General features: G+C 42.5%; 1 long non-coding RNA gene across 1 annotated transcript in view; it reads right to left on the bottom strand.

Moving 5' to 3' along the window:
* Positions 1-24549, bottom strand: part of LOC128094149 (uncharacterized) — a 177146-nt gene extending 152597 nt beyond the window's left edge. The window contains exon 1 of the long non-coding RNA XR_008212842.1: positions 24399-24549. This is a non-coding gene — a long non-coding RNA (uncharacterized LOC128094149). The remainder of the gene's footprint in view (positions 1-24398) is intronic.
* Positions 24550-25498: the final 949 nt, after the last annotated feature.

Raw genomic sequence — 25498 nt, 5'->3', positions numbered from 1 at the left:
GCCTAAGACACACAGCTAATTTTTATTTGTCTGTTTGTTTGGAGTTTCTCTTATTGTGGGGTGCAAAGAAAAAGTGACTTCCAAGCTCTTTACACGTCCTTGCCAAATCCAGACATTATAGTTCTTCAAAAAAGAAATAGATAATAATTTGATCTTCTAGTAAAGGCACTTTGGCAATTCCATACATATATACACATACATGTACATATACATATACATATACATATACATATACATATACATATACATATACATATACATATATATGCGCGTGCATGCGCGCGTGTGTGTCATTCTGGTTATTGGCACCCCCACTTTCTCTCATCTTCCTTCCATTCCTATTCCTTCCCCTCCCCACTACAAATCCTCCCCATATCCATGTCTTTTTGCTTTGTTTTGTGACCCACTGAGTTTAACCAGGGCCGGATATTTAAAAATACATATTTGTCAACTTCAGGGTCGAATGTTCAGACCTATATAGGACAAATCCATATTTTTGTGAGGCTTAAAAATATATTTCATGACAAGGAAACATTTAATGCAGTGGCCTGGGGAAAATGGCTCAATGGTTAAGAGTGCTTCCTGCTCTTCCAGAAGACCTGAGTTCAGATCCCAGCACTCAAATTGGTTGGTTCACAGCTGCCTGTGACTCCAGTTCCTCGGCATCCAGTGCCCTCTTCTGGCCTCTGTGAGCACCTGCAGGTGGAACTCACAAGCACACTGACAAGTAAACATGTATATAAATAAAAAATAAACACAATTTCTAAAAGAAATTTTAATATAATAGCATATAGAAAGAAAGCAGCATGTCACAAATAATATCCCAATTGGGAGCTAATTTGGAAACTATATAGACATTTGTGCGCTTGCATGTGTATAGGAAAAAAGTAGTTTTTCTCATAGTCATGTAACATGTAGGTACTTTTTACAGTATTCTTGTGATTTTTTAAAAAGTTTTCAAATATGTTATAATAACCATATATTTTTATAAGAGAGAAACAATGAATGCCATCTTCATAAGACAAAAGGAAATTTTCAAAAGGGGAGAATGTTCGATGTAGAAATGTAGGATTAGCTAGGTGCTGAGGGATCATTTGTGGGGCTTCTCTATGCTCAGATAAGGAACGGCATTTCAGAAGCCTCCCACCCCTACCTTGTGACATTAGAAAGCCCTCACCAAAAGAGGAGTTGTCACTGAACCCTGGAGGCACAATGAAGGCCAGCTGGGTCAGGCAATGGAACACATCTTGGGTATGAACCCTCTTCTTCTCCACACCTCAAGGCCCTCCTTCTCCAGGAAGCCCACCCTCATGGCAGCAGCAACATTTCACTGAGCATTATCTTCATTGCGCTTCTGTGTCTACAGTATCTGTGGCCCTGTTCCCAGCAAGGAACTGACACAGCCAGCTGGCTGAGAATTCTCCAAGGGAGTTTTCTTCTAAAGAACAAAAGGCAAAACCAGAACAGAGATATCGCAGCCCATTTCCACACGTGATGATTCAATAGGAACAGTATTTATATTGGCTCCCCGGGAGACTCTACTGTCCATCCAAGATAGGGAATCATTATACTGCACCATTCCTTAGCATAACCCACATAAAGTTTGGCTTGCTTTCTGAGAAGATGTAAATGTTATTTTTTTCTTACCTCAGAATCATTTTTATCTCGAAACTGTCAGCAATTTTCTGTCACATTCACTGTCAACCATGATTATGGTACAATGTTGTTTGGAAATAGGCATTCAATAAATATTTTAAGTCAAGGAATAATAAATATGCACACAGATCAAGAAGAAAAGGACAGACATTTTCCCTTAGAGACTAAAATGTGTACCGTGTCATTGAATAATTCTGATATGTGACATTTATTTTAGGGGCTTTTTTGAGATTGTAATTACAGCTTGACTTCCTTTCCTTTCCTCCTGCCAAACCCTCCTATGTTCGCTTCCCCACTCTCCTTCAAATTCACAAATATGTGACATTTATATAGTGTCTTAAAAATTTACAAACTGATTTCTCAGTTGTTACTAAAGTTGATACAAACACACCACAGAAATTTATTATGATTATGATTATTATTATATTACTAACTAATTAGACTAATTAGAAAACCTAGACTCTGTCTTGTCCAATTTCATGAGCACAAAAAAGTCAAGACTTAAAGACTAAAACAGAAAAAGAAGAAAAAAGCCTCATTTATTTCCCACTATTTAAAAAAAAAAATGAGTAGAGGAAAAAAATGGTCTTCTCTTAGTTTAGATGGAGGGCAAAAATACTAGGAGTGGAAATAAATTTTGTGTAAATAATACACTTGTCACTGAGCTAGCCAGTGATAAATCTGTAGAGACTGAAGAATCATTCCAGTCTGGTCACACAAGATAAATGTTTGCATTTGGCGGGAGAAGAAAAGGATGCCGATAGGAGCCGAAGGCCCAGGAGTCTCCAGAAGATGTTGTCATTGCCTTCAGTGACTTGATCTCTGTGGTGATTAATGGAAACTCTTTACACAGTGATATTTAATTTCTGAGTTTGGGAAGTTAAATTTAAACATACAAGCAATAGACGAAATTTCTCATCAAAGACAAGATCTTGGGTCAGCAGCTCCAATCCCCAGAGGATGTGTGAATGGAAAAGATTTGGAGAGCACAATAAAGTGACAGAAAAATGCAGACAGCCATCTCCCAGTTTACCCCCAAGCACTAATTCTGATAGGACTTTTAGGAAGAATGAGTCAAACAGCCAATAGTATTCTTCTCTGAAAGATGATGGAACCAGCAGTTAGACAGAGTTTACAAGTCATGGGGGAATGCATCCTGGAAAGAAGAGTCTTTCAGTAGCATCCTGGGCTTCTCCTATCACTTTCAGAGGACACCATTTAATAGCTGTGAGCCTATCAGAGTCTAGGAGACTCAGCTCTTCAGTCAAGTTACGTAGCATCAAATTCACTTCCTCAATTCCACCCTCCTCCTGCTAACTAACTTTGTCAGCCATGCCCTTTTCTTCTTTTTCATGCCCTCGTTGTCACTTCACATTTTCTTTTCACTGGAGGGGGATGAGATGAGAATGGAGACTACTGTAAACCTCACAGAGGCTTCCTCCTTTCAGTTTTAACTGTTTCTTCCTGTACCTCCTGCAAAGAGGACATGATCACAACGGTTCCCTGCTGAAGGTCCTTCAGGAGTTTCCTGGTATTTTGAAAATTTAAATGAGAATCTCAAGTGGCTTCCATGCCTCTCAAGTCCTTTAAACTGAGCCCAATCTGTCTGGCACATTATACCTACCGCATGTGCTCTGCAACCTCTTCTTCCATGCTTCCTGAGTCCTGTTGACTCTTGGTCCTGTTCACTATCCCTCCTGTTTATATCATTCTACTCCATACTCCAGATCATTGTTTGCAGTACCTAGCCCCAAGGTTCAGTGGTTTACTCTGCCTGGAAAATAGCTGGGCCATATCTCCCAAGATCCTTCTCAACTAGAAAAGGAGAGGCGTAAACTAAGGTCTAGCTTTAGGAATATGAGTGAGGAGGAGTGAACTGGTCCATAAAGATCATCCATATATAAATTTTCCCTTTAGACCAGTGACTGTGAAAACAAGTATTGATACATTTAAGTATGTAAATGTTTATAAGAAAGTTATGTTGACACTCGCCTAGGGCCACTTGGCCTGTGAGTCAAAGAAACTACAGGTCTGCCAGGTGCCATTAGGACCAGGTAGTTGAAGGACACACACACACCTAGTTGGGCTGGTTGGCCTGGGCAGGTCAAAGAAATCACAGACTCACCTCATGCCACAAGGTTGGGCACCATTATAGTAAGCAAATATATGGTGGGGTGTGGGAGAGAGAAAGAGGCAGAATGGTGGAGAGAGGCAGGTCTGAAGAGGTGAAGACAGTGAGGAATGCACTGATGTGGGTGGCCTGCTTGCCACCCAGGACCATAGTGATGTCTTGGCCAGGGCTGCTGATAAGGACTATATTTGTGTTGATGTCCATGGTTCCTGTTACCACCAAAGGCTATGCAGATGCCTGGAGTGTGGACAGACATCTGAGGCTATGTTGGTGCCCAAGGGCCATGATGCCTTAGGAGCTATAGAGCTCTGGCACCCAGGCTGTGGGGACATCAGAGCCTAAGCTGTAACCGGGAGCCGTATCTGGGTCTATGACCATATGAGAGCCAGGATCTGTGTTGATGTCTATGGCTCCTATTGCCGTTGAGGACTGTGCCACTGCCTGGAATCTGGGCCACCACCTGCAGCCATATTGGAGTTCTGGGACCATGCTGCTGCTGAGCCTATGCTGATCTGAGAGGCCGTCACTGCCACTCAGGGCCATGGCAATACCCAGGTCCAAGGTGCTGCTGACAGCCATGTCTGAGTCCATGGTCCTACTACAGCTGGGTCCATGTTGATGTCTGTTGCCTGTGTTACCACAGTGACCACGTGAATCATGTGTTGAACCATGTGTTGAACAATGTGCAGAACCATGTGTTGAAGTATGAGGGTCATGCTGAGCTGGTCCACTCCTCACTAGCCCTGAGAGAGCACCACCACCACCACCGGAAAGCTGATCCTGCCCCTCACAGGTCCTGGGATAGAGGATCCCCACATGAGATAGCCGTTTCCACCAATCATGGGAGAGCTGCCCTCCTCCATTGCACTTGAGAAAGCTGGCTCCCACCCCTCACCACAGGTGTAAGAGAGCTGGCTCTGCCCTTCATGTGAAGGTGTAATCCCAGCAGCCTGGATTGACTAACTCAGCTACCACTCAGAGCTTTGAGTTTGCACACTCTGACATCTACTCCATCTGTAACCTGCTAGAGCCTGTGAAGGAACTGGTCCTCTGGAACCATAGCCCCAGGATCTCTATGAGTTGGGACAACAGCAGGATATCCCAAAGTAGTTTCAATGAGGGTCCAGTATTGATGATGTACTAGAAGCCATTGGCCTTGAACCTGACCAACAACACATTATACAATGAACATTTGCAAGTAAAGCTATTTGGACAAAACAGTATACTGACTGCATGATTTACCACAGCTCCCAGTGCCACTAAGATGAATGGAGAGGTGGAAAAAAATGGAGGAGGGAAGTGGTTTTTTGTTGTGGAACATTTTAACTGGGCAAAGATGTGTTATATTTGTTTATATTGAGGAATATTGCTTTGACTATGTAAAAGTGTGTTACATTTGTTTATGCTGCATTTGTTTAATTATGTAACGATGTGTCATATTTGTTTCACCTTACCTGCCTGAGGCACCTGATTGGTCTAATACAAAGCTAGGAAAGGGACAGGCGGGCAGAAATAATAAGTAGGAGGAGAAATCGAGGCTCAGCAGAAGAAGGGGGAGAATGAAGGGGAAGGAGGACAAGCTTGGGGCTGGAAACCAGGTAGCCACCAGCCAGGCAACCACAAGAAGCAGGAATGTAAGACATGCAGAAAGAAAGAGGTGAGGTGGCTGGGGGCGGGGCGGGGGGGGGGGCGGTCAGGGAAGAAAGGAAGGAAAGAAGCAAAGAAGGTAGAAAAGAAGGAAGGAGAGAGAAAGGTAAAAAGCCCCAAGGCAAAACATAGATGAAGAAAAACAGGATAATTCAAGTTATAAGAGCTAGCAAGAAATAAGAGCTAAGATAAGGCTGAGCATTCAAAACTAATAAGAAGTCTTCATATCATGGTTTGGGAGCTGGATGGTGGCTCAAGAGAAAGCCTGTCACAGTTTTTTGTTTGTTTTTGTTTTTGTTATTTTGGGGATTTGTTTGTTTGTTTTTAATTAATATCCTTATTTGTATTTTTTATTTTATTTTATTTTTATTATTTCTTTTTAAATTTTCCTTTTGGGTAGACACTCCAAGGGTGAAGGGAGGATATGGAGCGACTGGGAAATAAGTGGGATTGGGGTACATGATGTGAAATTCCCAAAGAATCAATACAAAATTATGTTTAAAAAAAGGAAAGGGGCCGGGCGGTGGTGGCACACACCTTTAATCCCAGCACTCAGGAGGCAGAGGCAGGCGGATCTGAGTTCAAGGCCAGCCTGGGCTACAGAGTAAGTTCCAGGAAAGGTGCAAAGCTACACAGAGAAACCCTGTCTGGAAAAAAAAAAAAAAAAAAAAAAAAAAAAAAAAAAAAAAAAAAAAAAAAAACAAGAAAAGATATTTTAAAACATTTTTCTGCTCACTTGGAGTATTCAAGTAACTAGCTCAGGCCGGTTTCCTTACTGAAAAATGATTATTGTCTACCCCATCATTATGAAACTTGCTGTGGGCCACAGAAATATGAAGCAGGAATTCAACTGACTATAGCAAAGGCTAATACCTGGAAGAAGCAGGGCTCTTCCAGAGGAAAAAGCCAAGCCTTCAGGAGTCTTGGTGACATTAGCTTTTAAATATATATTAATGGGTTCCTGCAATGGTTTTCTTGTGCGCTATGGCAGCTTTCCTGATTAATTCTTCTCCTAAGAACTTCTAAGCAGTGTGGATTGATCACTCTTTGGGCATATACTATTAAGGTGTTTGGATAACAGCCACACAGGCAAGGCTTCCTGCTTCCAGGCCTTTTGTTTCTCCCTTTTTAGCATAAGAATCAGCATTCCAGACCACCACATGCTAGTCTCCTGAATTAAGGTAAATATCCATATGGAGACACCCTGCCTAGACCAGGCTGCCATTAGGTACAAGCCTTGTTTCTTGTGCAAATTGAGATCAGACCCTCCTTTCTTACACAGCCTTAGTGGCACCCCCCAGTTATCCCTTCCAACAGTTAACTCAGAACAAAAGGGTTTTTACATACCAGGTGCATCAAGGGATGAGGCAGGTTTCCTAGCTCTAAGCAGACTTACCCCGACCAGAAAGTGGCGGGACCAGAATATTGCTGATGGTAGGTATGGAGGCGGGTCACGGGAAGAGGAGAGGAAGGAATGAGGATGGAGATAGGAATGAAGATAAAGATCAGAACAAGATGGAAAGAACTTAGAAAGAACTCTGAGGGGACAGGAGAAGAAGGAACAGAGAGGAGCTAAGTATGAGAACAGAATTAAAGCTGTGTAGATGGAATTTTGTATCAGAAGAATAAAATGAATGGACTGAAGAGCTTGGTGTACTTAGATTCATTCCCTCAGATTATTTCTCGCTGTTGGTAGTGTCTCTTCTGGAAATCCTTGGAAAACACTATTAGAAGTTGAACCCCAATAGCCTTTGTTAGAAACTGGACCGCATATAAAGCTTTCTAAAGGGGATTACATAAAATCTTTTAAAATCTTCAGCAAAATCTGCTCTGTGTCAGGCACTAACCTTGGTGTTAGAAAGACAACTTAGCCGGGCGGTGGTGGCGCACGTCTTTAATCCCAGCACTCGGGAGGCAGAGGCAGGCGGATCTCTGTGAGTTCGAGGCCAGCCTGGGCTACCAAGTGAGTCCCAGGAAAGGCGCAAAGCTACACAGAGAAACCCTGTCTCGAAAAACCAAAAAAAAAAAAAAAAAAAAAAAAAAAAAAGAAAGACAACTTGATTATGCCACTGGTCCTGCCGTCAGCATGCTCCGGTGCTAGTGGAAGAGATAAAGATGTCACCCTCTCAGTGTGACCAAGCGTGTACTTTCCTAAAGTGGGATAGCTGGGGTTCTATAGAGAAACAAAACCACTAGAAGAAATATGTGTTGGTTATGCCGTGGCGCTGCCCCTCGTGGCTGGTCGCCGCCCGCGGTGGCCATGCCGGCAGAGGAGCGTGCTGATTAAAAGAATCACATAATGTTGGTTACCTTTTTAGAGCTTTATTGGTGGGGGAGAGACAGAGAGAGAAAGACACAAAGAGAGAGAGAGAGAGAGAGAGAGAGAGAGAGAGAGAGAGAGAGAGAGAGAGAGAGAGAGAGAGAGAGAGATGGGGGGGAGGGAGAGAGGGAGACCAACGTGGGGGGGGTGGAGCGGAAAGGAGAGGGGACAGAGAACCCACAGAGGGCCCACCTGCTTTTTAGGCTGGGAAGCCGGGAAGGCTGATGACATAATTAAGGACGTAAATAAGGACCAAATCCTTACATCCCAGACTTTCCCTTATTATAAAAAAAAGCAGGTAGATGGGACTAGGGGCGTCGTTCCTCTCAAAAACTGCTTCCAGCTGACTTTTGGACGTTGGTTGGCTATTGGGGGGAATGGAGAAGGGGAGTCTTCCGAGGTAGACAGGCGTTGTGGGATGCTGTCTGTCATCTGTTTGCTCTGGAGACATGTATCCCTCTTAGCTGTGGCTGGGAACTTTCTGTTTGACAAGATGCTGGTGACACAGAAAAAACTTAGAGAGAGAAAAGAATCATTATTATTTTATGTTGACATTTATCTGAGGTAGAACCGGCCTGTCCCTATGGATTTTGAAACATGTTAAGCTTTATCAGAGACAGATTATTTTAAAGTACCTGTTTCCTTTACTGGTTCAGCATCTAGGAGACAGGTGATCAATTGTTAAAAGCATCTCACAGTAATAGATGTTTACATTAAAGTCTTTTTGTAGCGCCCAGACGCTTTTGGGTCTGGGGGTGTAAATACCTTTTAGCTGTTACAGTTTCTTATTTGATGATCTCTGGACTCCGGTTCTGTGGTGGTCCTGTACCATTAGCTGAACAGTGAATTAGAACAGGGAACTGGGAAGAGAAAAGCTTGTGGTACATGAGAAAATTTTTTTTTTTTTTTTTTTTTTTTTTTTTTTTTTTTTGGAATTAGAGACCAGGCAAAGATCAGGGCCCTGTCTGTATGCACATGAGAAACACAGGCAGTGGATCTGGAGTGAAGCAATGAGCTCTTATTTTAGGTGGAAATCTTTTTTCATTAAGTAACTCTGAAAGTACAATTAAATCAGGTGAGGTAGTAAGGCTGTCCTCTGTACCCAACAATAAAGGAGAGGAGGCATCCCAAAACTCCCAGGACTGAGTCAGTAGCTCTGATGTCCAGAAGGAAAGAATCGGATGGCTTCCCTGCTGCATTCTGGGTTCCCTGCCATGTCTGTAGCCAAGCCTAGGTCTGCTGGAGGTCTTAGCTTGATGTACCCATGCATCTTGGTGCCTGGGGGCAGTCAGCTGACTCTTTGTCTTTCTAGGCAGCACTTTTAACAAGGCTGTGATGGTCTGGCAGGGCATTCCCTAGCCCACTAGCCCGTGGCCTTTTCCTCACTTAAAACAGGGACCCAACAGCTTTTGGGAGTCAGCGAGTGCCAGCACTTGGCAATTTTGTTTTCGGATTTTTATCTTTTCCCTGGCATACCTTAAATGCCACAGATGACTCTTTTGCCTGTGGGGTCAGGAGCCTTGCTCTCCAGATGCTTAAGTTTTAGTCGGGGAGGTCTGGGGAACAAGAGACGGATTTTGCTCTATGTCCTGAATTTTTTTTTTCTTTTTTCCCTGCTGATTGATGGCTTAAGGACAGCTTTTGGAAGATCTGCCAGGAGGCAGACTATAAACCGATACTTTCTGGAAGACATGTCTGAGGCTATAAGCTGAATTTTTTGGCTGAGCCATCCTGACTACTGTAAACTTATTTGTATGGATCTTAGTCACTTCTAGACCCGTCTGTGCTTCTCAAGGCAGTTTGAGAATGAGTGGGTGGAGTTAAGGTGAGTTAGGGCGAGTTGTAGAAGCCACCTAAGCCCGCCCACTTGAGCCCGCCCACCGCTGGTCACGGCACCAATGTTGGTTATGCCGTGGCGCTGCCCCTCATGGCTGGTCGCCGCCCACGGCGGCCATGCCAGTGGAGGAGCGTGCTGATTAAAAGAATCACATAATGTTGGTTACCTTTTTAGAGCTTTATTGGGGGGGAGAGACAGAGAGAGAAAGACACAAAAAGAGAGAGAGAGAGAGACAGAGACGTGGGGGGGGGGGAAGAGGGAGAGAGGGGGACCAACGGGGGGATGGAACGGAAAGGAGAGGGGACAGAGAGCCCACAGAGGGCCCACCTGCTTTTTATGCTGGGAAGTCGGCAAAGGCTGATGATGTAATTAAGGATGTAAATAAGGACCAAATCCTTACAATATGTACTTCTAGTTTGCTTTCTAGGCATCTGATAAAATGAAAAACTGATGAACACTAACTTATGAAGGTAAGTGTTTATTTGTTGTACATATCCCAAGTCACAATCCACTGAAGGAAACCAAGGCAGGAACTCTACATGGGAACCTGAAGGCCAAAACTGAAGGTGAGAACTGAGGCCAAAACTAGAGGTAAGAACGGAGGCCAGGGCCTTGGGAGGAATGCTTCTTACTGGCTTGTTTCTTGTGGTTTATTCAGCCTGCTTTCTTATACAACCTGAGACCACAGGACCACCCATCCAGGGGTAACACTTCCCACATCAATCAGTAATCAAGAAATAGCCTACAAATATGCTTATAGGTAGTCTGATGAGGTTTCTCTTCCCAGGTATCTCTAGCTTGTGTCAATTTGACACAAAACTAACTAGGACACACACACACACACACACACACACACACACACACACACACACACACACTAGATTGACTTCAACAACTGGAGGTTGGAGAGTTCAATCACAGGTGGCTGCATGCTACTGAGTCAGGGAAGCCACAGAGCAAGGGTAAGCAGTAATGCAGACCTAGTCTGAGGGTGAAGGCCTAGACTCTCCCCAGAGAATCACTGGTGTAAGTCCATGTTGAAAAGCCAAAGAATCAGGAGTCATATGTCCACAGTGAACCACAGCAAAGGAAATTCTTGCTCAGGAAGAAAGGATCTTGCACATCTGGGCTGGTTTCCTTTTCTACTTCTGCCTCCTTCAGGCCTCAGTCTATTACACAGTGCTGCTTACATTCAAGTCAGTCTAACACACTCAGTTGCAGCCTCATAGACAGTTGTCTCTGGAAATGCCCAAACAAATTTACATACAAGTACATTTTTACCAATCTCTTGGGCACCTTGTGATCCAATCAAGTTGACAACCAAGATTAACTGTCACAAGAAGGCAAAAAGTAGAGAATCCCAGCACCCTTCATCTTGTAGTTCAGTCATCTTCATGGGGTGACGAGGAGAAAGAAGTGAAATGGGGTAAAGCAAAAGGTTTGAGAGACAGTGATTGTAAAGATGTGATTGTTTGAGAAAGTGCAAGATTGTAAAGATGATAAATAGGAAAAACACCTAAAATGAGTCATGCAGAATATGCAAGAGCCTTAGGGGGAAAGGCCGGGTAGTGATCACAAGACTAACAAATGTATAAAGACCTAGATGGGGGGGGCATGCTAGAGAAGCAGAAATTCCTATAGGCCTTTGCTTAATTAATAGTTGTTCCTCACATCCTTCAATTGGTGATATTCATGCTCTGTAAAACCACACTGACCTCTGATGAATAGCCTTGGCACTAAGATGGTTCAGCATACCATACTGAAAGGCTACTCTCCAGTGACAAATAGGCAAAGCTAGATGCTAGTTAAAGAGGTGATAGATTTTAGCTAGCAATAGCTATTGTGATAGGCACAAGAGAACCGCATGAATTAATTTCAGCTTGTGTAGAAGGGACAGAGAATGCTTAAAGAATAAGGAGATAGGGAAAGGGTGAGTGTGGTCTCAAGAGAGTCAGAGACAAGAAAAACTACCAAGGGTACGTCGCATAAATGCAATTAGGTCACCTGTATCTGCCTTACAGAGCCAGAGTTGTAGGTGGGTGTAAGCTGCTGGACATGGGTGCTGGGACCTGAACTTGGGTCCCATGGAAGAGCAGTGTGCACCTCTGAATCACCAAGTCATCTCTCTATACTCGTACTTACATGTCTTGTTGCTGTGACAAAATGCCTGACCAAAACAAACTTGAGGAAAGGGGAGTGACTTTAGTTTACATTTCAGTGGTACAGTCCATTAGATCCATAAAGTCATGATGGCAATAGCTTGGGGCAGCTGGTCACTTTGTGGCTTCAGTCAGGAAATACAGAGCAATGAAAACTCATGCTAGGTTAGATATCTCCTATTTTTGCAGCCCAGGATTCTGGCTATAGAATGGTATCATTCACATTCAGGGTGGGTCTTCTCATCTCAATTAACCTAAAGTAGATAATCCTTCACAGACAGGTTTAAAAGCTAACCTTATCTAGATAATTCCACACGAGCATGCCCACAGGCCTCTATCTTAGGTTACTCTAGATTCTGTCAAGTTGACAATTGTAAGCGTCACAATCTTATGATACTCCTCTGTGGAACATTAGACTGTATGCCCAATTTTACAGATCAGCAGGCTTGCAGAGATTAATGGCCCAGATTGGCTGGTCTCCAAAACCAAGCTTACCAGCTTCAAGTCACACTGTTCCTTTGTCCTGCTGTCACAATGTTGGCCCATGAATGCCTTTGTTGAGTCATATGATAAATCTCTGTTCTTTGTTTCTTGTATTGTCAAAAGTCACTCTACAACAACTAAGCCCTGCAGCTTACCAACCGGGTTCACAGCACCTTCTCTTCACTCTCCATCTTTGCCCCAGAATCCAGGACTCATCACTTGCCAGATAGCAAGGGAACCTGACAGCTCTTTCAAAGATGGAACAATCCTGTTGCATTCTCCCTCAAGGAAACCCTGTACAAAGAAGATTAGGCTAATACAATCTATGCTGACAACTCTGGCTTCTTAGTATTGAGTTGCCAGTAGCATCTGGGAGCCTCCCTCACCCTGAAGCATTTAATAAAACAGGGTCTTCAAAACTCCACATTCAGTAAGGGGCACCCTTCAGTCATGAGAACAGAAATCTCACGGCCCATCCATGAGATTTATATCAACAGAAACCTGGCACTCTAACAGTCAGAAAGATCATACTAAGATCACCCAGAGCACTGAAACCACAGTCTGTGTCCTCCCCAGGATCCAACCTGGCAGGATGGGGTTTAAGGCCAGTGTCTTAGTTAGTGTCCTAATGCTGGGAAGACACACCATGACCATGGCAACTCATAAAAAGGAAAACATTTAACTGGGGCTAGTTTACAGTTTCAGAGGTTTAGTCCATTATCATCGTGTGGAGAAACATGGAGGGCTCACAGGCAGACATGGTGCTGGAGAAAAAACTGAGAGTTCTACATCCAGATCCACAAGTAATAGGAGAAAGAGAGACACTGGGCCTAACTTGAGCATTTGAAACTTCAAAGCCCACCCCCAGTGACATATTTCCTCCAACAAGGCCATACCTACTCTAACAAGGCCACATGACCTAATCTTCCCAAATAATACCACTCCCTATGAGCCTATCAGGACCATTTTCATTTAAACCACCACAACCAGGGACACAGGAATCATAAAATAATATCAGAGAGGGTGAGACCCTGAAGGATGACAACAACTATCAACTCCAACCACATTGCTTAGCTGTTAGAAGGTTCCCACTACTTGCTACTTGAGAAATCTAAACTGAATTCAGTATTGGCATTGCCTCTTCATTCAGAAGTCTTCTACAACTCTCACTCAATCAGGATAGAATCTCTTGATGTACATACTCATTGTCTTTATGTCTTCACTGGCATATCTCTGCCTTTCTGTCACATGCCAACTTCCCCTTGATACTTGAAGTTCCTGGCTAGTTCTGTCACAGTCTGTAGTTCTAGCACCAAGGAAGCATGTGATGTTGAAAGGCACCCCATAATCACTAGCTAAATGATTGTGTGGAAATGTGCTCAGCCTGTCTGAGGGAGTATGGACATGGAACTCAGATGAAATTGTCAATCTTTCTGGTCTGCCTGAGGGCTCCAGGGAAACCCCTCCCCAAGCCAAAGTCCTCAGAGAATTCTGTGTCTGCTTACAAACCCCAAGATGTCACGCACAGTCCTTCTAGAGTCCCTGTTCCTTCCCCAGGTATCTCCCCTTCCTCCATCCATTCCAGTGGAGATCCTAGGACCCGTAATCACAATCTCATAGAGAACACACTTAGAATGCATCTTCCAAATGCTCTAATGCTGGTAGCAATAGGAACGTTGTCCTCTAGACTATTACCATGAAAGGAGAAACTGTGGAGCTATGACATGTTGTTTCCGTTAATCACTTTACTGTACTCACTTCTTCGGTCTTTGTTGTCATTAATGACCTCTAAATTTTTTAAGTTATTTCATTGCCTCCATCGATTCATGTTTGCCTACATGTGATTGTACTTGGAATGCACCTCCTTTTGTGTTGCTGCTGTTGCTTCAGAAATAGCACAAAAACAGTATTTCTCTTCCAAGCAGATCATTTTAAGAGTTACAGAATGTTGGCAAGTATATGTCTATGTACCTCTCATGGTATATGTTTTCATATCTCTTCATTCCAGGCAGTGTGACAGGTTTTATGCTGTGTGACTCTGACACAGCACTCGGTTGCCTGGGGCACAGTGATAAACAAGGTCAGTATCCTGTCAGTATTTAGTGAGAAACAGGCTGGTATCCTCTGCTTTGAGGACAGGTCATGGTGAAAATGAAACCTAGATGATGAATGTTCGGTCTTTATCTGAATTAATTCAGACTTGATAGGAAATCGTATAGGTAAACAGACCAGGAATCCATCACTACCCTTCAGACACTTTACCCGAAGTGGCTAAAAGCAGAGGTCCAGACTGAACACATAGAGGTGGGAAGAAAACAGTCAACAACCTATGTAGTTGACAAAGTGTTCATCTGTAGGTGAGACAACTGCTTTTTAATGTCATCCTCACCAATGCCAGTTTTCAGGGGTGAGTTTCATGAACAAAGAAAAACAACCCTTATGTCTTTGGTATGAACAGAATTTTAAGGAAATGTATCATTTTAATTAAAATGAAAAAATTTAAACGAGTTGCTAAGAAACAAGACCCTATCTAGGCCCATTAGGAGCTTAGACCAATAACAACTGGTTGTAGATGGGTTTCCTTGGAAACAATTTCTAGACATCCCCAAGTATCAATGCTGAGAAAGAACAACATCTTTTTAATAGATGTGCATGAGGACTGTAAAAGAATTGCTAGCTGAGGCAATGAACTACCTGCGACAGCAGGATATAACCATGAAAAGGATAGTCTAATAATGTCTTCCCTATGTGTTCTCTATTTTTGTTGTTTTCTTAGATAAAAGTAGCATATGTTCATGGGGAAATATTTCAAATAGTCAAGAACAAAATCAAGTTAGAAGTAGATTTGCCCTTAGCCTCTCCTGTGCTTTTGTTTTTCCTCACAATCAGCCACTAGCAACTTTAAAAACTTTCTAGATTGGCACAAGAGTGACTGTATCTTTATTTTACATAAATAAAAATGACATATTCCATTCTCAGACTTACCACATGTTTCCCATGATGTCTTATAGATCATTCAGTGTCAAGGCAATGATATGCACTTCACCATCCTTAACACCTACACTCCACATTGGACAGAATCTCACAGATTTTTTTCATTCATAAATGTGTATTAATGATACATAATAATGGGTAGCATTATGAAAGACAACACCCTTAATCCATTCACTAATATGCCTTACATAATTTCCATTCCTTCACTTACAGAAGCAATCCTGCAGTGAACATCCCTGTATACATCTTTGCAAACTTATGTGTTCCATATTTAGGAAAAACTCCCCAAAATAAAATTGCCAAGTCAAATTGCACATGTATATTTTTAGCACGGTTGCCAAAATTACTTTCCGAATATATCGCACTACTATTCTCCCACTAGCCACATAGAGAGCTTCCTATTTGGGGCCTTTCTTCATATCCCCAACAAACACTGGGTACCACAAAACCTAAAAGTCTTCATGAATCTGATAAAATATTCTTTAAAATTTGCATTTTTTTCACTTTGGAATGTAGCTGTGCATTTAATGTATACCACTTACTGTTCTCTTTCAATAGATTTTCTGTTTATGGCCTTTGCCCACTTTTCTACTGAGTTGTCATTTTCTTAGTAACACCTAAGCACTCTTTACGTACTAAGGAAATTAGCCCTTTACATTTACAAATATTTCTTTGCTTAGAAATGTTATTCATACCGTCAACATGAGATTCCTTTAATCCTTGATCAATTGGTATATATGAAAATGTTTTTATTGATACAAAATCTTAATTTATATATTTTTCTAGGTTGTTTTCTTATTACCAAAATAAAAGCATCTGGTAGAAGAGAAACACACTTTGTATCTGAAAATTCAGCTCAAATCTTTGCAGTCATTAATGGCTGAAGAGGCAAAATGTTGGAATGGCCTTAAATAATAGCTAATTTACATCTGTGCCCTTAGAGCCTTTGGTCACCTCCCACTCTGCCTCTGGCCATAGCAATGTGGCTTACTTTGGCCAGTCAGACAAACCTAAAACACAGAGTTACAAAAAGGCTCCCATATTTCTATCTCTTGATTGTTGCTACAAGAATAGTTTGTTACCCTAAGAAGACCACACAGAGCAAAGCTGGATTGTCTCTGCCAATTCTCCAAACATGTGTAGAAACCAGCCAAGACCAATAAATCTCCTAGGCTGCCTGTATATGAGCATGATCAAGTCACTGAGTGGGGGGATGGGTTGTTGCAGCAATCCTATTATACTATCTATATGATTAATCTCACTGTATCCCAGTTTTTAAAGATAAGTGTGTGGATTTGTGCTGGATAGTTTTATGCCAACTAAAGTCATCTGAGAAGAGGGAACCTCAGTTAAGAAAATGCCTCCACAGTGGGATCAAGATCTATCCCTGGTGCATGAGCTGGTTTTCTGGAGCCCATTACCTATGGTGGGAAGCCTTGCTCAGCCTTGATGCATGGGGGAGGGGTTTTGTCCTGCTTCTACCAGCAAAGTACCAGGCTTTGCTGACTTCCCATGGGAGTCCCTAACCTTTTGGAGGCAGGGATTGTGGGTGGGTTGGGGGAAAGCTGGAGGGGAGCAGGAGGAGAAGTGAGAGGGGGATCTGTGGTTGGTATATAAAATGAATTAAAAAAATTCTTTAAAAAAAAAGAAAAAGAAAATACCTCCATAAGATCTTTCTGTAAGCAAGCCTGTAGGGCATTTTCTTAATTAATGATTGATGGGGAAGTGTTCAGCCCATTTTGGGTGGTGCTATCCCTGGGCTGGTGGTCCAGGGTTCTATAAGAAAGCAGGCTGAGTAAACCATGATGAACAATCCAGTAAGCTGCATCCCTCCACAGCCTCTGCATCAGTTCCTGCCTCCAGGTTCCAGTCCTGCTTGAGTTCCTGTCCTGACTTCCTTCAATGATGGACTATGATATGGAAATGTAAGCCAAATAAACCCTTTCCTCCCCAACTTGCTTTGATCATCATCACAGGGATAGAAACCCTAAGACAGGATTGTGGGATCATTACAAGAAATAAAATAATACTTATCCCAGTAATAGGGACTCTGCAGTTTCTTCCATCAGTGAGGCAACTACCACAGGTAGTGTTTGGAAACTTCAGTAGTTGAATCTGCAACCCCAAAATATAAAGCAGTTGCTACTATTATCTTTATTATCTTTAAGATCATCTGCCCAAATTCTTCTGTATCCCAAGAGCTGCCATGCATCCTTGAGCAGCTTGGTGAGCCTTTCTGGGTTCCCTATGTTTCTTTCTAGGTGCTTTTCCACCTGACATTTTCACTCAGCTCTTGAACTTACTCCGGCTTCCAAAAGATTCGTTGTTATCTCTTTGTTAAGCAGGCCCTGCACCTCACCTGGTGGTGCAGTAGAGCTAACCCTGTTGACAGTGGTGCAGGTGAACCACCCCAAGAACACAATCATGGGAGATCTCACCCTACTCCTCATCTGCCATGCAATGGTATGGGCAGGGGAGAGATTCCCTCCTCCCCTATCAACACCTGAGACAGGTGGGAGAGCTGTACCTGCCCCTCACCAGCAGCAGCACTCAGGAGAGTGGCCCCTGCATCTTGCCTGGGCAACACAGTAGAGCTGGCCCTCACGGTGTAGGTGTGGGAGAACTGACCCTAAGGGCATGAAGGCAGGAGAACCAATCTCACCCCTTGCTTGCTGTAAGGGGTGAACTAGCCAGGGCAATGCTGGAAAGCTCACCCTGGTTGTGAGAATAGGGAAGAACTGGCAGGCTGACCAATCCTACAACTACCCATGTTCAGAACTAGGGTTATAAGTTGGACCACCCCAACATCCACCCATCTATCATCTGCTGGAGCACATGAAGGGGCTGGACTCCACTACACAAAAACAGAATGTCCAAGAGGAGTCCCAGTGAGGGCCCGGTATCGATAGTGTAGCAGAAACCAGAGGCCTCGAACCAGACCAATGACTCTTTTCAATGAACATTTACAATTAAAAAATGTGTGAATAAAAGGGTTTACTGCATGACTCACTGTGTCACACTACGGCTTCCATGACAAGATTTTTCTTTTTTTTTCTCTTAAATTTTATTTAATTTTATTTGGGGAGTTGCAAGGGCAGAGGGCAGATACAAAGGGATGGGAGATAAATGGGGTTGAGGTGCATGATGTGAAAGACATAAAGAATAAATAAAAAGAAAGTCTAAAAAAATCCTAAGTCACCCCAGGTCCTGCCCCTGCACCCCAATGCATCCTTCACTTTTAGAGTTATATTGCTAAAGCCCAGATTTGCTAAGCAATAAACCACTAAGCTTTCAGTGCTTCACCAGAGTCTTGAGGAAGTGGTCCAGCATCTGGAACCAGCAAGGCACATCCTATTCTACTTCACTGGCTTCTTCCCATTCCACCTGTCTGAGTTTTTACACCTAGCCCACCAGATATGCCTGCTGAGCTCTCTAGGCTTTCAGAAGCGCTGTTTTCTCTGCCTTGGGGTAAGCTTCCCGTCACCAACTCCCTGCTTTGCCTGGTCAGTTTCAACCCCTAGGAGACTTTTCCTAACCCAGGATTTCCAACTGTACTGTTCGTGCTCAGTTAAGCAGATGGTGTGGTGTTGGCTGTGTATTAAAGGATGTTCATTTAGCAACACACCTCTCTGGCTTCTACCCACGACATTCTAGAAGGACTCCTCTCAACTTGGGACAAATAAAAATACTCATAGACATTACCAAATATCTCAGAGGCAAAATTACTCCCATTGAAAGCCAGTTCCAATGCAGTCTAAAAGCAGATTCAATGTTGTCAGCCCTCCAGGCCTAATTCTGTACAAGCGATTATGACACTTTACAGTAAGCATCTGTTATCAGTTAGATTTTTCCAGAAAACAGACTTTCAAGGACAAAACTCATGCCTTTGATGCCTGTGTGCTTCACTGTTTGTTGATTTTCTGGAACAGGGAAAATGATAAATGAATATTAGTCAATTTGTGTGTGTGCGCATATGTGTGCACTGTGTTATATAATATAACACAAATTGAATATAACATATGTTATATTTTGCATATTTGTTATGTTATATAACAGCAATGTAGAAGTCTGGTTCCATATTATAATCACAAAAGAATTTTTCTTAAGTACAAATTCCTAGACACATACTGAATCATTATTTCAGAATTAGATTCCAGACATGTCTCCTGTTTAAATCTCAAGGTGATTATGAGTTTATCTGCCAATGAGAGCATAATGTAGAATATCAGTGGACAACTGTTACCACCTTTGCAGACCATCTGACAATACCCCTCTTCATGACTGAAAAAAAAAAAAAAAAGATACTCATTCCTCCAGAGCTGTGCTTCTACCCTCAAATTTAAAGTGTTTTTGTTATAGAGTTACTGAGGCAGCCCCTAAGACACCTCCAGAAAAGCTTATAAAATCCTTACATACAGGCAGGATAACCCCCAGCCAGTCCAAGTCAGTCAGCATTTATGAAACACTCTTCTTCCAGGCAGGGCATTTGAAACTGCCCTGTTTTCCTGTTCTGTAGCCTCCCATGGCCACCCATGCATGGCCATTATAGCCTTTTCCTTCATTTAACATAGATGACTGCTTCCACAAGCAGGCTGCTGATTGATAATTGCCTTTGCGTCCAGCCAAACTCAGAATTCTATAGCAGAATATGTAGACTGACTGCCCACTTGCCCCCTAAAGGAAGTAGACAGTGACGTGCGCTATGGCAACACTATTCATTTATTCAAAAATATGCACCAATACAAATCAAAGCACACACTTAACATTAGTGAAAGTGTATCTGGTGAAAATCTCTTTATAAGAGGGCTAGGGAGATCAGTCCAGTAAGAATGGCCCACAGTCAGGGAGTCAACAGAAAACAAGACACTGAGGAGGTACATGGGCTAGAAATGTGATAGACTTACAAAGAAAACTTTGCTCTCCCTGCCTTGACTAGTTGCTAAATATGTATCAATAGTGGAGGCTCCATGTAGGCAGTATGGGATCTTCTCACCCCCCAAAGAACATCTTTAATGATTCTGTCATATTAATGGCCATGTCAGAGTGCTTTTATTACAGAAATTCTGTATTTCTTTGCAAAGGCTGCTGTTGGGTGGCTGGAACAACAGAGAGATATATTGTCTCACAATTTTGAAGGCTGATACTCCAAGACTGAGGCATAAGCAGGGTTGGTTCTTCAGAAGGTAGTGACAGGATGCACAGGTCCCAAGCTTCCCCTTTGGCTGCAGATGGCATTAGCCTCCATATTTTCACAGCATTCCCCCTTGAGTTTCTGCCTCTAAAATCTCCCCTATAATAAGGATACTAGCCATGTTGGATAAGAGAACATCCCACGATCTCATTTTAATCTGAATACCTCTAAGATGTGTCTCCCAAGAGCATTCCCTTCTGAAGAGTTAGGAGTTAGGATTTCAACATATGAGTCAGGGTAGGGACATACACTTCAACCCTTAAGGATTGTCTGACAACAATGCCTAATGCTGTCAGTTCACACCCCTACACACACACACACACACACACACACACACACACACAAGGGTGTGTGCTTGTCGTTCCTTCTCCCATCCTCCGAATCCCTCAATTCTCTCTGACAAGATTATGCTATATTTTGCGGAACCTTGAGAATGAGCCTAATCACACCAAACTAACTGTGCTTATAAAGATCATAAGCTCTTGGAGGAAATAGAGCTGGTTTTAAATCCATTCTAAGCTGTACTAACTGTGTGTCTTAAACTCTTTCTGACCCCAGTTCCACAAATTTATGATATAGATCTACCTGTTAAGTTACATATTTTAAATGTTACTAGTTATTTATTTCCATATTCATAAGTGAAAGCCAGAAATTACCAAGGAGCAAACTGGGTTATAGAGAAAAATAACCACTGAATGGCCTGAGTTTGCAATTAGGAAGTGGGCACCGTGGCAAGAGTGTTTGAGTCAGCCTGTAGCCTGTCAAAGTGAAACCCTTCACAATATCTCATGGTGTGAGCCCTAAGAAGGATACGGGCACATTTTCCTAGGCTTTGGAAGGCTCCTTAGTATGAAAGTCTAGAAATCATCTACTTTTTAGATAGAAAACAAGACTCCACAAAAAAACTGTTGACCAGCATCTTTTAAATTTCTGTTTACAGACTCACATTTATGGGAAATGAAATTTAAACAAAAATTGTAAATAAATCAATAGAGAAAAATTAAAACCACAGGGTTTTTAGTCATAGATTTAATGGACATAAAAATAACTATAAAATATTTACAATATTTCATAATAATATTTTTATTTTATAATAATGTTTTTATTTCATTTTATTTTATGATAATTTTTAGAGATTTATATCAGTTTTTTAAAATTTATCTTTCTGTAGGCTAGTAACAAAAAAATCTGTGGCTTATCCCTCTGTCCAGGCACAACAGAGTAGTGTGGCACTTTAATGGATAATAGTGGTCTTAAACAGAGCCATCTGTCTGTGAGGACTCTGAGTTGAAGTACAAAAACCTAACATTCAGCTGCTGACATTCACGAGTTTTTCTCATCCACAGCGAGAAAGAGGCTTGAAAGTCAAGCTTTGTCAAGGGAACAACAGAGAAGCCAAAGTGGCTCCTTTCCATCTTTGAAATATCAGGATCCAAGCATGGAAGACAAGACCACAATATTGCTTGATGCCTAGAGTACTGGTCTACCTTTCACCCAGATGTGAACATTATTATCAATACATAATATTATTGCGTTTTATAAAGAGCATCACCCATATCTATTAACAAGTTAGAATATGTTTCATGTCTATAATGGACATTGATATATCACTTTACCTAAAGTTGTGTCTTTATTCCCAACTTACAAATAAGAACACTGAGTTGATGGTATACAACAAAGAACTGTCATCTTCCCTACACTTGGAGAGGGTGTGATATATTTTGCTGAGTCCCTAATGGGAATGACTTTTTCTGTGTTATATCTGAAGACAGCATAAAGGAGTAAATGGTGGAGTCAAAGACCTCCCCTTTCTGAAGGCATTGTCATTATGACCTCCCTATCATCATCAACCAGCATTCGTGTGGCCCTGTTAGGTCTAAGATTCTGTACCTAGCAAACATAAACAGCAGGAACCAGAACAAGAGTCATGAGCTCGAACACTTTGCAGCCTGCTGTGTGGCTGGAGAAAGATTCTGAGCCTATTTTCACAAACACACACTCATCTACCTTGGAGTGTTGATGTATTAAATAATAAAGTACTTAGCAAAGCACAAGGCTCAGAAGACCTACAGAATATTCCCTCTGTACTTGCAATCATTGTTATATAAGTAATCATATGTATGTGTTTGTTAATTACAATAATTAACAATCTATCTTGCATTTTATCACTTTCTGCATGTCTTTACTTGTTTTTGAAATGACTACCTCCTCAGGGACACTTTTAAAAAGTACTAAATAAAATTAAGAATTTTTTAACTATAAAATAAATACTCAAAAACAAATTGCAGACGAGAACTCTAGACAGACAACAAGAACACATCTCTGGATCATCTTGCTGGCATGTCTTTTTCCCAGCAGTGCTTTGGATGGCATGAGACAGCTGCTCCCTCGATGGTCCAGCCATAGTGCTTGGGACTGTCTACTGGAAAGCAGGAGCTGAGAAATTTGCTTCAGAAGAAGTCAATGGAAAAGTCACTAAGCAAAACATCTATGCTGAGAGGAAGACTACACTTGGAATGTAATCCAAGGTTATCAGAGAGGAAAAATTCCTGGACGTTTAGGAGGTCCTTGATCTCCATACCATGCAGCTCAGAGGTGCAGGAAGGCTACTCTCCTGGGGCATCTCTGGGCAGCACTGGACCACAGAGAGCAGGCTAACACAAACAGAATCTCTTGACAGATGCTCTGGGAATCTCCCGCCAGCTCCTCTCCCAGGCCTCTCTCTTTGTACAACATCCCAATTCCCAATTTCATTTTATTGTAGTTAACACTGGTTGTCAACCTGGGTGGATTAAGAAGCGGCTAGGAGACGAGTGAAGCACACTACTGAGTGTGTCTGTGAGGACTTTTCCTGAAGAGGATTGATAAAGTGGGGAGAATGTGGAAGGCACCATCCTTCAGGTGGAGGACGTAGACAGAATGTTTTTAAAGGGAGTGGAAGGAGTTCAGAAACACAGACTTGCTCTCTCTCTGTCTCTCTTGTTTTCTCTCTCTCTCTCTCCTTTCTTTCCCACCCTCCCTCCCCCCCCACTTTGTCTATGTGTGAGTGCACATGAGTGTGAGTGTGTGTTTCATATTGACCTCAAAGTGAGTAGCTTCCGCCTTTGTCATGCCAACACGATGTCCCTCCTCACCACATGACCCAAAACTATGGGGGTCAAAGTAGACATTCCCTGCCTGAAGTTACTTCTGCGGGCATTTTGCCACAGGCTTTCACTTCTGGGGTAGGAGGCCATTTCTAAAAGCGTCTGGGGCCCTTGGACGATCTTTCCACTGCTTCTCCTACTGAGAGTCAGCTTCAGCACACTGCTGGTGTGAACCCTGCAGTTGGTGCTTCCAGTGGAGAAACAGACTGCTGTGCTTGGCCCTGAGTCCAGATAAAGCATGTAGGTGTGGAACATGGAGAAGAGGAGACATCTCCAGTGGACTCTGTCCGTCCCTGCTTCTGCTCTCCAGGCGGATAAGGCATGACCCTCTCCTGTACATCCTAAGATTCTGGTCACATCAGTTGGGGATCCTCTCTAGTTACTTTCACTTTCACTATAAAACACTCTCATCCCCACCGTGGTCTGTCTATCAGGACTCAGAGACCAGTCAAAAGGGAAGGGCTACTGTCTAAGAAGCAGGAATCTGGCCTCTGATCCTTGCTCGGTGATTAGTTTGCAATGTTACCTTTGGACTCATTTCATCCCTCTCTGGAATCAGAGACAGTCAATGACTGTGCTCCCAACATTTCCTATTCTGGCCCCGTGGCCCTGTCAAAGAATCAAGTTAGAATTCTTTATGGTCTTTCCTCCTCCTCACTGCCATCATTCTCCTCCTCTTCATCCTCCTCCTCCTCCTCTTCCTCCTTCTTGTTCAATGTGTATGATATTGGAGTAAGAACATTTAATTTAACAAGAAATCTCTCCATCCTTCTAACAAACAACTACGTGTATTCTTAGCAAAAGGTATAATAGTCATGTTTTCCAAGCACTCACCATCCATCCTGAAGACCAGCAGAACACAGAGGTCCTGTGGGAGCCAACAACAGCTCACGTTCTGCTGTGGATGTCCACTGGTGTCATCATAAGTCATAAAACCCTCAGAATGATCTAAACATCCTGCTTGGGGTGGGTGGGATGGAACTGGAAGATCTTTTTCCCACCACTAGGTGTCACTGTCCTACCCTAAAATATCCCTCACATTTGCCACTAGATTAAAAGGAGTGGATTCTTCACACTTCATCTAATTTGCATCCATTTTTTCACTGTAAAAAGATACAACACTACATTTAAAGGTATATGCCCACTCACATCTTTTCTTTCTTTATATGGCTCTGGAAATGACTAGTGACATCAAAAGTAAAGTGTACCCCGGCCTCCAAGTAATGTCTGCAGCCACTTCCATTCATGTTAATAAAATAATAATAATAATAATAATAATAATAATAATAATAAAAACAATAAAAATCATAATAAGCACCTTCTGTGTACCCAGGTCTGTGATGGGATCTGAAGACTCAAGGTAGAAAGTGCTTTCTAAGTCCTCAGGCACTCACAGAAACCATATCACTATAATCCAGTGAGAAAATATTTAAGTGAAGGAACCTGGCTGGTAAATGAACAGAAGCAGTCCTCTGGCCTGCCTTGAATAGACAGGAAAACTTCAAAAAAGAGTTCAGAATTTCAACTTTGTATCAAGCTGATGTGAAAACTATTGGTACAAGATATCTCTGAACGATGGGACAGCAATTAAGCCCTGCACTCATGACCGGTACAGTAGAACCCTGACCTACCTTTCTAGGCTTCATTCCTGTTGCTTTCCTTGCTCATGTCTCACCCCAGAAGAATGGATCACACACTCTCCAGAAGGGCCCACAGCTAACCTCACGTTCATCTCTTAGGGGATGTCCCCCTAAGCACACTTCACCACACACTTACACCCCTAATGGTAAATGGAACATCATAACATGGTCTCACTAACTGTGCTGTCAGTTTAATTACTGGGCCCCTGTTGAATCTTTGGAAAACACTGAAAATTGTCCATGACTATGCCCATATCTGGCTAGTAAAATCATTAGCTCACACACTTTATAGCA

This window comes from Peromyscus californicus, unplaced genomic scaffold (genome assembly GCF_007827085.1).
Source record: "Peromyscus californicus insignis strain IS unplaced genomic scaffold, ASM782708v3 Scaffold_4__1_contigs__length_199733344, whole genome shotgun sequence".
Classification (NCBI taxonomy): Eukaryota; Metazoa; Chordata; class Mammalia; order Rodentia; family Cricetidae; genus Peromyscus; species Peromyscus californicus.
The sequence above is the reverse complement of the archived record's forward strand: the minus strand, read 5'-3'. Positions and strand labels throughout refer to the sequence as shown.